Here is a 15,416-nt window from a genome sequence, read left to right on the forward strand (position 1 = left end):
GAGTAGTAATGATCCAAAAGTATCCAGAATAAAACATGCAGTATGGCAATTAATTCCAGAGTCCTTGATGCCGTTGACGTTTTTGCCACTCGCTCGGATCAGAACAACCGGATGAATCTAGATAATTGTGCGGTCACCATTGAACGAGCCATCTAAAATGACCTTATGATTGCAGAAAACTTATGGCTGAAACTCACCGTATGTTTTTAGAGAAGTGTCATCCTTGTTGTTTGGCAATGGAACTCGAAAATTTGAAATTAGGCAGGCAGTGGTCGGAAGAAAAGATATTACAGGATAGTGCATAGTTTAAAACAGGATGAGGTGATAAGATAAGGAACACTGAATATTAGATCCAGGTAACTATTTAGTTCTTGCTACATTGTTAGTCAATGTATATTTGCGTTATTTACAGGTCATATTTGCTAGAGCTTGATACTTAAACAAGTCTATGTCGCTGAAGCATGTAAATGCTATTAAAGCTTGTTAACGAACCATCAAAGCTAATTAGTTAATATAGACGACCAGTTTTTATTGTCGATTGAGCTAGTATGTCATGAGAACTAATCAATATAACATTACGATAATACATGTGAGCATTAATCAGGACTGTTAGAATATTGGGGTAACATAAATACAAAATAGATCAAGAATTTAGAATGGAAGTAAGATTAACAATATTAGGTTGCGTTTCTCTAGTCGGGCTTACCAATGTAGAATTATGGTCTACTATTATATTAGTACTGCTCTAATAATAGACCTAATCCCAAAATTGTAGATTTGTCATGATATAACTGCCTAATCCATAAGATCTTACGTGGAAGTCACACCACCGACTACACCAACTCACTGTATCGCATCAATTACCAATACATGATGTAGAACAAGGTTAGGCTAGAGAAAGAACAATATATTTAATATGAATAGAAGATATAAGGTAACATTCAGATGGACCACGCCTGCATGGTCGAGCCATGCCATCCGATCAACTCAGTCTATTCAATTCATTGTTCGCGCCTTCTCCATTCTTAGGTATTTCTCCGTGTTAAATATTGAATATCTATTTTCTCAATAGTCTTGTGTTCAGCTTTGAAGATTGTATGGTTATGGTCCAATGGCACTACAAGTGTATCGGTTCTGTTTCTAAAGTAGTTTGTCGTGGGTGCTTTTGAGTACGTTATTTTTTATTGTATCTGTTAGTACTTTTGGTTCTAACAACCTACAGTTCTCCACTATTTTTGGTCATAGATCATTTTTGTCTCTGAGTATTGTTGCATCTATTTCTGTTTTTAAAAAGACCCCTCGTTAATGACTGGACAGTGCAAATAAAGCAATTACCAACGTCCGGGCTGTCGTTATCCCGTTGAAAGCGGCATTCGGTGCGATGAGTGCAAAGGCTGGTACCACGAAGTTTGTACGAATTTAACGCCTGCGGCTTTTAAACGGTTCAGCAAAAACGGTTGCGCATGGCTTTATCAGCAGAGCTGTTCGGATGCAAATGACTTGCTAACCGAGGCCGTCTCATTGGTAAATGCTGCAAAAAAGTGTTTTGGGAAGCGTGGTCGGGACACATCGGACAGTACTCGCTCTGTCGACACGCGAATCAGTGTGAGGCAAACTCGGATGAGCTCAAAAACAGATGACCCACACCGAACAAAGGAGGTAAAACAGTCTTCAAAGTGGTCTGTCTTAGCTAAAAACTCGAGAAAAGAAGTTTCTCCTGTCCTTCGTCTTCTAAATGGTATCCAGCAGGGAACGCCTAGAAGCCGCAATCGCAAGGCTCAATCGGTTTCTAGCGGGACACATAACCTGACCTCTCAAGTCGTTGACAACCCTTCAGAATCTTGCAGTATGTTTGACGCGACTGTGGTTGCTTCTTCAAGCAACGTTGACGAGTGGGTACTAGTTGTAAGGAAGAAACAATATAACAATATAAAAAGGAATCCTGCCCCCATAAAATTAGTCTAGAAATCGTAGGGTGATCACAGTGACATCTGTTATTTTTCATAGAATCAAGGAGAGTGAAAGCTCTGAACCAAAAACTCGTTTTGAGCATGACGTTGTGCTGATAAAACAGCCACTTACACAATTCATGCCTCTAAATATATACGTAGTCACCCTACTAAAGGTGTACAGACTAGGTAGTCTAGCGACCTTGAAGCCTAATCAATCCAGACTGCTCAAAGTAGTATCCAAATCTTCGAATGAACGCGACTTAATTTCAAAGAATGAACATAAATTAAAGGGTTCAGGAGTTTTTATCCGTAAGGCCGTTGGCAGACCGTGTAAAAATACGGGAAGCCGCTAAAGAAGTACAGCTTGGGTTAGGCTCTGGCGAAAAGGACATAAAAATTGTAAACTTTGGGTTGTGAGGCTTCGACAGAGAATGATACCAAAGCCTCTTTGGCGGAAGCTGGAAGCCACTTAAATAGGCTTCGGATCTATTACACTAACGTCTGAAGCTTGCTCAATAAGCGATCAGGACTAGGTGTACAGTTTGACTCTACAAAGCCAGACATAACCGCAGTCACAGAGACCTAGCTGACACAGTCTATAGATAGTATGGAACTTGATTTCGAGGATTTTACGTTAGTAAGGGCCGACAGAATACAAAAGCATAAAGGAGAGGGAGTAGCTCTATTCATTAGGAATGCTATCTCATTTGCCACTATCGACAGTGTATCCCATGAGAGTGGGACTTGTGAATTAGTTAGTCTTCGCTTGAAATGCAAGGGACAAGAGCTGCTGATTGGTTTGGTCTGTCTCAGTCCAAGCTGTGAAGTAAATGAGGTTCTGTTAAGCAGTCTCAATACTTGGCCATAAAGTGATCGATGTCTAATCCTAGGGGACTTTAATGCACCTTTGGTAGACTGGGAAAATCTGTGAACTGAATCGTCAGATAATTCCTTCGAGCAGGAACTAGTTGATGCGGTTATCTCATGTGCTCCAGTGCAACATGTGAAAGGAGCGACTAGGTACGACCCGGACACTGAATCATCCTTACTAGATCTGATACTCAATCACTATGAGGATGACGTTGCGAACCTTCATCACAAGCCACCCCTAGGTAAAAGTGATCACGCAGTTTTAACTTTTGACTCCCATATAACCGTCAATCACGAACACGCGTTAGCTCAGCCCAGACCTAACGTCTGGAAAGCAAACATACCAGATATCATGCACTCAGCATCGTTAGTAGATTGGACAATAGACCCAGAGTCCCCAATTGAAAAGCTTAGGACGCATTTCGAAATGTATACTTAAAAGGTATCGCACCCCACATCCCTTGGACTATACCAAGGGGGCCGAGAAACTCTCCACGATTGTTCAGTAGGGAGGTGCGCATCCTTCTCGACAAGAGAAGAATAATTGGAGATAGATTTAGGTTGCTGGGGACTGATGAGACAAAATCTCAGTATCACAAAGCTTGGAATACCTGTGTCTCGACCCTCCGTAAGTCTAGAAAGTTGTACGAAGAAAAAATTGTTAAGAAATCCATAGAATGTCCTACACGCTTGTATTCCTATATAAACCAAAGGACGAAAAGAAGAGAAACTATTCCTACGCTATGATGAGACAGTACTGCCGCAAATTTAATGGAGGACGACTTTGGTAAGGCTCAAGTGTTCTCGAACTACTTTAGCAATGTATATACCATAGAAGCACCCTTCCTGTCAGCGCATACAAATCCCTTCACACATACAGTGGATAGCGTGACCGTTAAAAAACTCGATGTCTTCGGTCTGTTAAATAAGCTTGACATAAGTAAATCCACGGGGCCCGATGAATTACATCCTAGGCTACTGAAGGAATTATATAACTTCGTTGCGAACCCTTAAAGTATATGCTTTAATCTATCCGTAACGCAGAGCCGTTTACCAAAAGACTGGAAGAACTCCATAGTAAATCCTGCCTTCAAAACAGGTACGAAACATAAACCTGAGAATTACCAACCCGTTGGCCTAACTAGTGTGGTTGTTAAAATCTTAGAAAAGATTATTCGCAAGTAGCTTTTTAAGAACCTCGATGAAAGCCGGATCCTTTCGGAGAAGCAGCACGATTTCAGAATAGGTTATCCTTGTCTCACTAACTTATTAGTCGCTCGTGAAAGCTGGTGCGCTATTAAGGACCAAAAGTTACCTGTAGACGTAACCTTCATTGATTTCAGCAAAGCTTTTGACAAGGTTCCACACAACCGGCTGTTATGTAAGTTAAGAAATCTCGGGATTAGAGGCAATATATTGGTGTGGATAAATACTTCTTATTCGGGCGTCAACAAAGAGTTCGGGTGAACTCAAAGTTATCTAGTTGGGGAACTGTGCTTAGTGGAGTGCCCCAGGGTACAGTTTTGGGGCCAGTGCTATTCCTCTTGTATGTAAATGACCTTCCTTGTATCCTATCATCATCGTTCTTGCTAAATGCTGACGATGTCAGGATATGGAGAATGATACGATGTGAGGGTGATAGCTTAGAACTCCAAAATGACCTTAAGAAATTATCTGAATGGTCTCAAACCTGGCAGTTGCCGATAAATACTTCCAAGTGTGTTGTGATGCATATCGGTCATGTCGACGCCACAACGTTTTTGACTTTGTATACGGTGTTCGTACGTCCTAAACTTGAGTACTGCATACAAGCGGCTAGCCCCTGCTTAAAAAAAGACAGTGAACTTCCGGAAAAGGTTCAGAGAACAACAACTAAGTTGATTGCCGGAATAGCGAAGCTTCCGTATGATGCTCGACTGGCCAAGCTAAACCTATTTCCGTTGTCATATCGCAGAACTAGAGGCGACTTAATTACAGTTTTCAAATTGTTTAGTGGTGAATTTGCGCTTGATATGCCCTCGTTTTCCTGTCTTCCAAAACAGAGAATTTACGAGGACACTCCAAAAAGTTTACAAGCTCAGGACAAATTACTTGTCAGCTGACTATCGAGTTTCCCATCGAATCATCAACAAATGGAATTCATTACCTCAGCACGTGATTGAGGCTCCATCCATCGACCCTTTCAAAGTAAAGTTGGATCAACTGAGAGACCACTATTGCTGGGACTAACACAAGCCATCAAGCCTCCTACCCTTTCCAAACTGAAACTGAAACCAATAGTTCGTGCAAACAATGTGAACAGGCAGAGATCTAAGAATAACAGGCAGATGAAGGTGACAAGATGGGTGCTTGGAAACGAACTAATAATAATAATAGTAGAAATAACAGTGGTAGTAATCATGCATCAGAAACATTTATTTTGAGCGAAGGGCAGGAATTCATGAGGGAGCACGTGATTGTGGAGTATTCTCTTGAAGCTGTATGCATAAAGAGTTGCGGTCATATCAGCTGGGAAAGAATTACAGTTAGTGCCTGTCCGTAGTGACAAAGGCGTGACTCTAATCGAATATTGGCTCTATGTTGTATAATTCATCATGAGCTACTCCATAACGTGCAATATTTAGCTTTAGTTAGGATGTTTTCGTTTGAGCAACTGGGAATGGCAAGTATGTTATACACCATTATCAGGTCACTTCGCTTTCACTCGTGAATTGGTGAGAACAGTCTCAGGTAGTGATGTCGATCTTTACAGGTTTCTTTCTCTTATCCCTAGTACCCACTTTGTGGCAAGCCCTTGTACCTTTCTGAAGAGACTTATGTGGTTTTGTGGAGAGGGATGCAACATTGTTGTTGGTTTTAGATATAAAGGAAGGTAGGTTTAGAAGTGTGTCAGAAGAGGCTCAGAAGTCAGTATGTCGAGTTGTCTTCAGAAAAAATGAAACATAGACTAGCTTGAGTCCCCTATATAGCTCAAAATAATTTCGTCTGATTCTTCTAGGGATAGAATATCAAATCCGTCCATTCTTGTGGTAGCAGTTCTATACATGCTTCGAGCTCATGTGAATCAGTATCATATCGCCCAGTTTAATATCTTCCACGAAAATATTAACTGAGGAACTGGCATATAACTGGAAGATCATTGATGAATTTTAGGAACAACGAAAGGGTCATTTTGACACCTTGAGAAACTCCAAGTACATACTTTCCCCAACTTGACTTAACGCAGTTAATTTTAGTTCATTACGTCTTGTCCAAAAATCAGCTTAAGATTTAACTACCTACAAATGAATTCGCCAAATCGATCTTTTAACTGTTGCACACGGAGTCTTAGCAGGGCTATAGTCAAAACAGGTAATTAAGTATATGGCCAACAATTGAGTTGTTGTTTCAAAGTGTGGATTATTATAGGTAGAAACTGGATGTACGCTGCTGATGCTGACGGCTATAAGTAGTATCTAGCAACAATTGGAATTAGAAAGCCTGTGAGCAGAATACAGAATTAAAGAGAACAGAATAGGAAATACGGAGCATTTGTGATAACAGCAGAATTGGAAGAATAATAAAGTATGTACGGGACAACTGAAGGAAGATGCAAAAATAATGTATTTAATGTGCGATTTTGTATTTCATGAAGACACTCTGTAATTTGTACTTAATAATAAGTCGGTTAGCCTCACCTGAGCCTTCCTTCACTAGAGTACGAAAACGTAAAGTGGTAGAGTCAGTTGGTCTTTCAGAATCGAATTGACCGATTTGACCTGTCGATTATAGATAGGAATAAATTCTCTGTTTCGCAATATACTTGTGCTTGTCAGCCGTTGAGTTGCAACGCATTTATCTAGTATGGATTTAATTTTATGCCTGTAGCGTTATAATTATTCAAGTATATTAAACTGAGTCGCCCTTATAAAGCCCTTTGAGAAGATAACTGCCAATTAATCCCAATAGTTTTTGACGTAAGTGTCCTATCAGGAAGAGAGCAGCGACAAGCTGCAAGGAAAAGACTGCATACAGATATTTTGGAACGCCACGTGGAGTCCTTCTAAAGTTACTTCCGGTCACAAGCCTGGATAAACGAAGGCTGTGCATAAGGTTAGAAACCCCGTCCCTTACGAAAAAGCCAATCAGAAAGAGTATCTTAGACCATTCAGCATTTGTCCTGGGCATTGAAAATATTTTTATAGAAGAGTTGTGAAATCACATGATCAGAGCCAAAGCTTCATGGAAGTCGTGGGTCCAATACCTGTTTTTTAGTCCGAAACAATGACTAATATCGGTGCATGGAGTATTAGAACAATGTTGGAGACGGGAAACATCGTTCAAACAGAGGCGGAAAGGAGAATGTATTACCTGGTCGTTCTAGAAAAGACTGTAATCTGTTGGACATAAGATGGACAGAAAAAACTAGCTTTGGGAGAGATGCTGCCATATTCTGGCTATGAAGAACAAAATCCATTACACACATAAAATTATGGACTAATGATCTTCAAGGCGGCACAAAAGGCGGTTATGGGATCAAACTCCCATGGGTCCAGGATTACCAATATGTTCTTCTAGACCAAGAAGGGTGGCGTTGCGATGAATGTTTTCTAGTGCTACGCGTCCATCAGTGATAGAGAGGAAGATAACTAAGGTCAGTTTTGTGAGGAGCTGCAGTCGGTCGTTGAGTGGTACTCAGAAAAGGATCTGAACATCTTGATAACCAGACTGGGCTTTTAGGTCGGTACGAAGATTCCATCGGATGAAATGAACTTGAAGAGAGGAACCAGGGTGGTGATGGACTTGAAAATGATTATAGATGACACCATTTTCCCCCGCAAATGCCTAAAAAAGCTATGTGGTTTCTTCAGACCACATCACAGTGAACCAGGTAGACCACGTCTTCATCAATAACATTTCGAGAGGTCCGTGTGGGCTTGAGAAGAGGGTGTGACATAGCTCAAGATCGCCAGCTGTTGGCGGTCAAGATGCAAATTAGGCTAGTAAAAGACTGTACAACTGGGGTGACAACACTACAAATGTTTGATGCAGATGTTCTTCGAAAACCGGAAAAACTCGACTACTAGCAACAGGTTCCCACCCTTACAAGGTCTACCCAAATAAAAGGAAACCACTATGAAGAACCAATAAGGATGGATTAAAGAAATAATAGATTCAGCATGCTGGGACATGATGGGTTGTAAGGGGCACTGGAACAAATCGTTGGTCTCCACAGATACCTAATGGAAGGTTCGTGAGATGAAAAACATAGGAATACTAATTTAAAAAAGAACAGAGAGAGTTGTTATTCAAGCTGACAAGTAAAGGTGATCCAAAAAGGACGACAGAAAAATCCGTGATGGAAAGGAATATGAGAGTACTGTAAAATTGTCCTAATCATTACTATCAACATACAAATTATTCACTCACTAGTATAGGGAATAATACTGCCTATAAGCTAAAAGGGGAAATATTGCAAAGCAGAGCGAACAGTCAAAACAAATGAACGGAAGCCAATTACGGAGGTTCGAGGGTAGTGAAACTAGTGGGTAGAATACTTTATGGAACTCTTGAATAAGCCAGCCTCACTGAACCCACTGGACATCGAGGCAGCATACACGGGACCCCCACAGATGTTACTTCACCAGCAGTTGGCGAGTTTAGCAAGGTCATAAGACAAATCAAGAGTGGGAAAGCATTGGAACTAGACAGAATACAACCTGAAGCACCAAAGTCAAATATAAAGGTAACGGCGAGGATGCTACATGTTCTCTTCATAAAGATTTGCCGGGAATAACACGTAAAAACAGACTTAAGAGAAGGTAATCCTGTCGCTGGCCATAAATAATGTTTCTTTTTATTTCTATCGTCTTTTTACGTGTTGAACTTCTGGATACTTTACTTGAAAGATATCACTGATAGTATAGTCAAGCTTTTTCACATGAACAGAATTGTACTACAATTCTTGAATTTTCTATAAAGCGCTTGATCAATCGTTGGAAATTCATCCTTCAGGATCCAAATTTTAATTATCTACTGCGAGTATATGTACTTCCTTCTTGTTCAAATAGTGATTGATTAACTTTTCAGAGTCCGTAGAAATGGAGTGCAACTACACATGCAGAAATATATATTACTATTATTATTATATTATTAGCATGTAACTTGAGACATTGTTGACGATGGAAATTGGGGGCGGTTTCTAATGCATCAACAATCAGCACGGTTGCTTTTCCAAGACTGTAGAGGAAGGTTTGCACAGTGTGCCATCTTTCAAAACGAATATTAGGGATAATATTGTAGCTGAGGCAACACGAGGGGTGAAACACCACCTAAAAAATCTCAACACATAGGTAATGAGTTCGATTTCCTGTAATCTATCCTAACTACGATGCTATTCAGCTACCGAGTACAGGAACATACTTGTAGTGGTAATTTCTGTTACAGATAAAAGGTGTATCTGTTTTAATTATCTGGATACTCAGATAAATGTCATGAAACCTGAATTATATCATCATATTTCACAATGTATTTTGGTCGAATATACTTTAGGCATTAACTGTGTTTCAGTAAAACATTCAGACATCCCTAATTACTTCTTCCCTATTATGGTTAGAAGTAAGACTGGTATTGGTGACGAGTATCAGTGCGTATGACAGATTTATGTCCACTTGGATACTTTATTAACCTAAGGATCTAAATACGTAACGTTCTTCTTCTCACCACCCAGTAACAGTCTGTTGACTTCTTCAGTGGATAGGGATATGCAAACTCTCATTTGAGGGGAAGATTAAAAATCTTAGGAGTAGCAATGAAATCGCTGTAATCTTTGGAATAGAAGAGCAATTGCCAATTAATGAACATCGGCTTACCCTGTTTTGATTGACTTCAGTTAAGCAAAAGGAATAAACACAATAACACTTACATATCGATCTTTCTAAAGGTAATAACTTATCACACCTTTTCAGAAAATTACCTTTTATAGATTAGGAACTAACCTATCATATATTGAGACAATCCATGTAGAAGTAAATGTTACTGCTTTTCACAAGTCTACTGCATTTATTTCATTATCATACGATTGCTGGATATTCCCAGTGTTATTTCCACCCTAATACAGTTGATGAAGATTTTTAATCCCAACGTCAGTATTCAGTACAATTCGGAAAGTAAACATATTAAGCACGTCAAGTCACCCGAACACGAGCATCTTACCAGTACATTACTACCGCAGTCTACGAGGTGACCTCTGAAAAACTGCACGTCAGAGGGCAAAAATCCAGTGCGACCCCACCTTTTCCCATTAAGAGTTGTGTCCACTTAGAATGCTATTACAACCGAAGTGACCACGGCTCCCTCAGTGGGTAGCTTTAAGAGAAGACTTGAAAAGCTTGTACTCACCAAGGGATTGCCATATTGCTCTTGGACCAGTTGTGCCTGATGGATGTCCTATAGTTTACCTGATGTTGTCATTACCAAATGTCATTAACTACTTTCTATCTCGCTTGTTGTCATTTCCACTACTTCTCTTTATTCCTACATTTTGGTTTTCTGTCGCTGTCTGCATGACCAAATAATTAACTTATTTATTTATTACTTGTAACAATCATTTTTTCTTAGCACCCGAGTTTTCACCTTATTACTTGCCACACTAGTACAGAACAAACCGCCTGCTCAGTAATGAGATAGCCAATGGTATCCAGGACCTCTAATGCTCTTAAAAAACGTACTCACTAGAATTACGAGATATACAAATTCACAAATAACTATCAAACTGATTGGAGCTAGTGAGGCCGAGTTAATATAATATCATTCACTAGACGTAACTGAATATTTGTAACCTTACAGAAACAATAAGAAGAGTGCCCAAGGAAATTGATCGGTATATACAAGGCATTGGATGTATTGAATGTTGAGCATATAGCGCTACATATAAAATTATTCATCGGACGGTATTAGTTATCGACCCCAACTGCAACTAGGACGTGAGTGCTCCTGTTCATAATAATAAAATAAACGAATGAAATTTTTTTCCATATTATAATCTGAATGTAGTAAGCCATGGTGCTCTAAATCAAAGTTCTTTTTGCATAAAAGCTCAATAATTTTGTTTACAATTGGTGGTTCTGCACATAGTTCATACAAATTCTTGATAATAGACATTTTATCTTTTGAATAGCACATATTTCAACAGATTTCCTGTCTACGAAGATCATTTATATTAACGTTTCGAAGCACTAGAAGTAATACTTCCGCATTAAATACTCTAGTCAAAATGTAAATATGTTTGAGTTTTTTTACAACTGTCGGTTTTTTCTATCCTTGAATTAAAATTTTAAGCTATGGCTCAGTTTTTTGATATAAAAAGTTTAAAAGCATAGATTTCGAGCTTGACTTGCGTTCTCCTCGGTGTTATCACAAGAACATTCACATCCGGCTATTAGCTGAATGTGAATGGCTCTTCGGACTCTCCGAAATATCTTTAGTACGTGTCAAGTGCAAGTCTCTGAAATCGGCAATTTCCACTAAATTTGCATGGTTTTAACTTATTCAGATAGTTTAAACTTACAAAATTTGGTCAGTGTATATGTATTCATCATCTAATGGCTTTATGATGACTTTTTATCAACCAACTAGCTTTTTTTCATCCATTTATGAACGTTGTGGCATGATTTAAAGTCTTTACTATGATGTTTACGCTTTATGTATTCAGTTTTCAGTAATGAGGATAGGAGTTTTATTGACCTATATTAGTCCTTGAAGTTTGTAACACTGTGTAGGTCCGATCTCGTTTTGAATCTGTCAACAATAGGTGCTGATATAACATGTTTCGGTTGAGCGTTCTGGTAAGTCACCATTCGGTAAAATAAGCGAAACTCCAGACGCCGACGATTTGATCTCGGTTTCTGGACTTTCTTCGAATGTCCTCTGAAATGATCAGTGCCAGACGGATGAGAAGGCCAGGACATATTAATACCAAGGTCATCGTTCAGTATACGATCAATGTAGTTGAATATAAGGTGTTGTTTAATAGCTGAAAATTATTAGACTATGTTCTTTTGAGTCTTGATTTAGTTGGATTCTTTTTTAGCAACTTTAAATAACGCATAACATGCCTGAGATATTTTTCTTTTAAATCCAAAGGATAATAATATGATACATTTACGCGAAAGGCTGGTATTCGTAGCTGTTGATCTTCATGTATTTAACCTAAAAGGGATCTCTTTTGGTATATAATGACAACGTCTAAATGTTTGAAAACACATTTTGTTAATAAACAACATTTAAAATTAGCCATAAATGTTGTTTGTTTCATTTCGAAATCTAGGAGCCTGACTGCATAACTTCATGTTGTGAAATCAATCATATATGTGGCATACCAAAAATTTTAGTGATTGTTGATTCTTGAACATTATCAAACTTATGTGATAAATGACCATTAGTCATTCATTAATAGCCCTAATTCTGGTACAATAGTGTCTGAGCTCAAGCTACGTTTGCATCAGGTTGAAGAAAAACGTTTATTAAGATTGAGATCGACAGAGTCAAAATGATAGTAGTATTGATGATGGCAGGAAACTAGACATAAAAATCTGGTCACCCTTCAAAGGATAATTAGAAGAATAAGAAGTACAAAGTAACATTAAAACTCACGATTTTAAAAAAGATAAGAGGTGCATAAACTTACTCCGTTACTATGAATTTTGGTCCATATCACTTAAGGTCTTCAAAAGTTATTCTTATGGTTATGGTGTAGAGTTCAGTCAGAAGAATGAAGCCTCGTAGCATCATTCAGATAGACAGACTGTTACTTATGATAAGTAATTTGAATACCTCGATCTCAGTACTTATATTATACCGATTTTGATGTTAACATTGATATCCTACGACTGATAACCCTTGTGACTATACACAAGAAGCATCTGAGAGTTTTTCTAGTATTTTCTTGATTCGTTGTTACATAAAACAGGGTTTTTATCTACCGAAAATTCGGAAAACCCCTCACTTTTATTTCGGATTGATAATATTTTATTTTAATTCTGGAAGTAGAACAGTGAATGTTTTCTACTGGGTTTTGAGAAATGCAATGAATGTTTAAGTTATTTCACTTTCTTTCACTTGCTTGAAAAAATACAACTGTTCCCAAGCGAAAAAGTTCCTTGACGTTTGCAGGATCATCATTTCAAACTACAAACTACTGGTTGACTTTAAATATCACAATCCTGAAATGCTTAAAGCTTACTCCTTGTTGAATGGGTGAGCTTATCTGTAATAAAATTTAGACACTGAAAGTTTTGCAACCCAGATTAACCGGAGAATCGCGTTCGTATATAGCAAAGTAACGATGAACGAACAAGATTATACGTTGCTTTAACTTGTTTCGTGGTAGTTTCTGGAATATCCCTTGACAATGAGAGACGTTTTTCTAAATGCTTTCGCTTTGATTTGACTCTTTTGACATGTCAGAATTTTAACTCATCTCATAAGCTTTGGTGACTCAATTGTTATTAATCTATCTATTATCAGGCTACGTAAAGTTAATAGTCAAGTACAAATGTTCATGAGATGATGTACTTCACACAGCTGAGAGAACTACAGAAAACCACCAGGCAAAAACAACTATACATAATTCAAAAACAGGCAGAAAGCACAAACATATCATGTGAACAGACTGAACAAGGTTTATTTACATGTTTAAGGGTAAACGAAATAATATTACTATGATGCGGAAAAACAAAAAAACAATCTAAATAGGCTAACATTAGTAACACATGAAATTGTATCGTAAGGTCTGCAATATGTTTTTTATTGTACATTGCTCAGTGGTTAAGAGGTTAGGCGTTTGCACGCAAGACTTAAGACCCTGAGTTCAAATCCCACGAGCAGAATAGTGGAAGCGCACTGCCACTGAGGAGTTTTACAACAGAACGAAATGGCCGTCCAGTGTTTTCAGGTTTTCAATGGTAGTCTAACATCATTCGGTTCATGATCTCAATCTAAAACTTAAACATCTCCATCATCCCATTGTGATATCCTATTTTTGCTAAATTAACTCATTCTTAATGTATATAACTGAAAGTATGATATCAGCAAGTTTAGGCTTGCTATTAATATTGCCGACATTTTTCCATAAACAATCGCTTTATCAAAAGAAATATTTTATTTCAATTATGTAATCTAACAATTTGTAAATATATATATATATATATATACATGTATGTAGTTGTATGTTAAATGTTTTACTTCAATGTTGTCTATCTATGCTAATATCTAACTACCTATCTATCGGTTTGATAGTAATAAAGAAAGATTCATTTGTTTCTTTTTAAATAAAAGTTAATAATAAGTTACTTATTAAAGAAAGAAAGAGAAAAGAATATAACAGAATAAAACAAATATATTGGTACCTTGTATATTCTAAACCTGTATACTTTAATGTTTGATCTGATTATTAGACAAACTTATTCAATAAGTGTTGTAAAACATTTACACTTTAGGGTATATTGTATAATCATTGTCAGATAATCAAGTTTGCATTCTGTAGAAATTTCTTGTTTTTAATAATCTAATTACAACTTGAATCCTAAACTAAGTGGAATTTAAGAGTTATATTACATTCCATTCATAATTCATTCATCGAATATATCTTAATTCTAATGTTATTAGTTATTGTATTATTTTCTGTATGTATGTGAGTGTCGCCGTCTTATTTCCAAGATATACTTTGTTAAAAATGAAATGTGATTATTATCTATATGTTAACTGATTGCAATGTTGAAACCAATGTCATGTTTGTTTTTATTCTTTATGTTCACTGAACGAAATTCATTGTTAAACTGAGGACCAGGCATACATATATGCACCAATTTGAATCAGTATACGAGATATGATTCAAAAGAATATGGTTCTTGTCTAGCTTGACTAGCTTCGTGAGAAAATTCCCTGAGTTCTGGTAAGAAGCCGTGACCATTGGAGCTAATCTGTGTCGGGTAGAAACAAGTGTCTACCCCCGTACAATAGAAGATGGTCGCGCAACTTCCTGGATTAGTTGAGGTTTGACACTAACACCATTGGATGCCAGCTCAATGGTCCAGTAGGTTAAGCGTTCGCGCACGAGACTGGAGGCCCTGGGTTCAAATCCTTTGAGCGGGATCGTGAATGCGCACTGCTGAGGAGTCTCACAATAGGAAGGAACGACCGTCCAGTGCTTCCAGGTTTTCAATGGTGGTCTAACATCAATCGGTTCACGATCTTAATGAAAAAAAGAATATGGTTCTATTTGGTCAATTACTTAGTAATCACTAGTCTAAGTAATTTAACATGATTCTACATTTAACTAGATAGTTAAAGGTAGTGGTAGGAAATCCTTCATAATTTGTATTACGTACCAGTTAGATCTAATCAATAAAGTATACCTAAAATCCAGATACACTTTATTCTATCTATAAGATTTTAAATCGTGTTTCACAATTTGTTTTAAGTTTTATTTCTGAAACTGTCAAATATAATGTTTAGTAGTTGAATTCATGAATCAATTGAAGCTAGACTACCATAGAAAACCTGAAAGCTTTTGAACGACAGTTCCGTCTTAGTATGGGACTCCTCAGCAGTGCG

At 37.8% G+C, this 15,416-nt stretch overlaps 1 protein-coding gene across 1 annotated transcript in view; it reads left to right on the top strand.

Moving 5' to 3' along the window:
• Positions 1-10,747: 10,747 nt before the first annotated feature.
• DIXDC1 (Dixin) overlaps positions 10,748-15,416 on the top strand; it is an 84,911-nt gene continuing 80,242 nt past the window's right edge. The window contains exon 1 of the mRNA XM_012942195.2: positions 10,748-10,786. The gene's annotated coding sequence lies outside the window, so the exon portion shown is untranslated. The remainder of the gene's footprint in view (positions 10,787-15,416) is intronic.

The sequence above is a fragment of the Schistosoma haematobium genome, chromosome 7, assembly GCF_000699445.3.
Source record: "Schistosoma haematobium chromosome 7, whole genome shotgun sequence".
Taxonomy (NCBI): domain Eukaryota; kingdom Metazoa; phylum Platyhelminthes; class Trematoda; order Strigeidida; family Schistosomatidae; genus Schistosoma; species Schistosoma haematobium.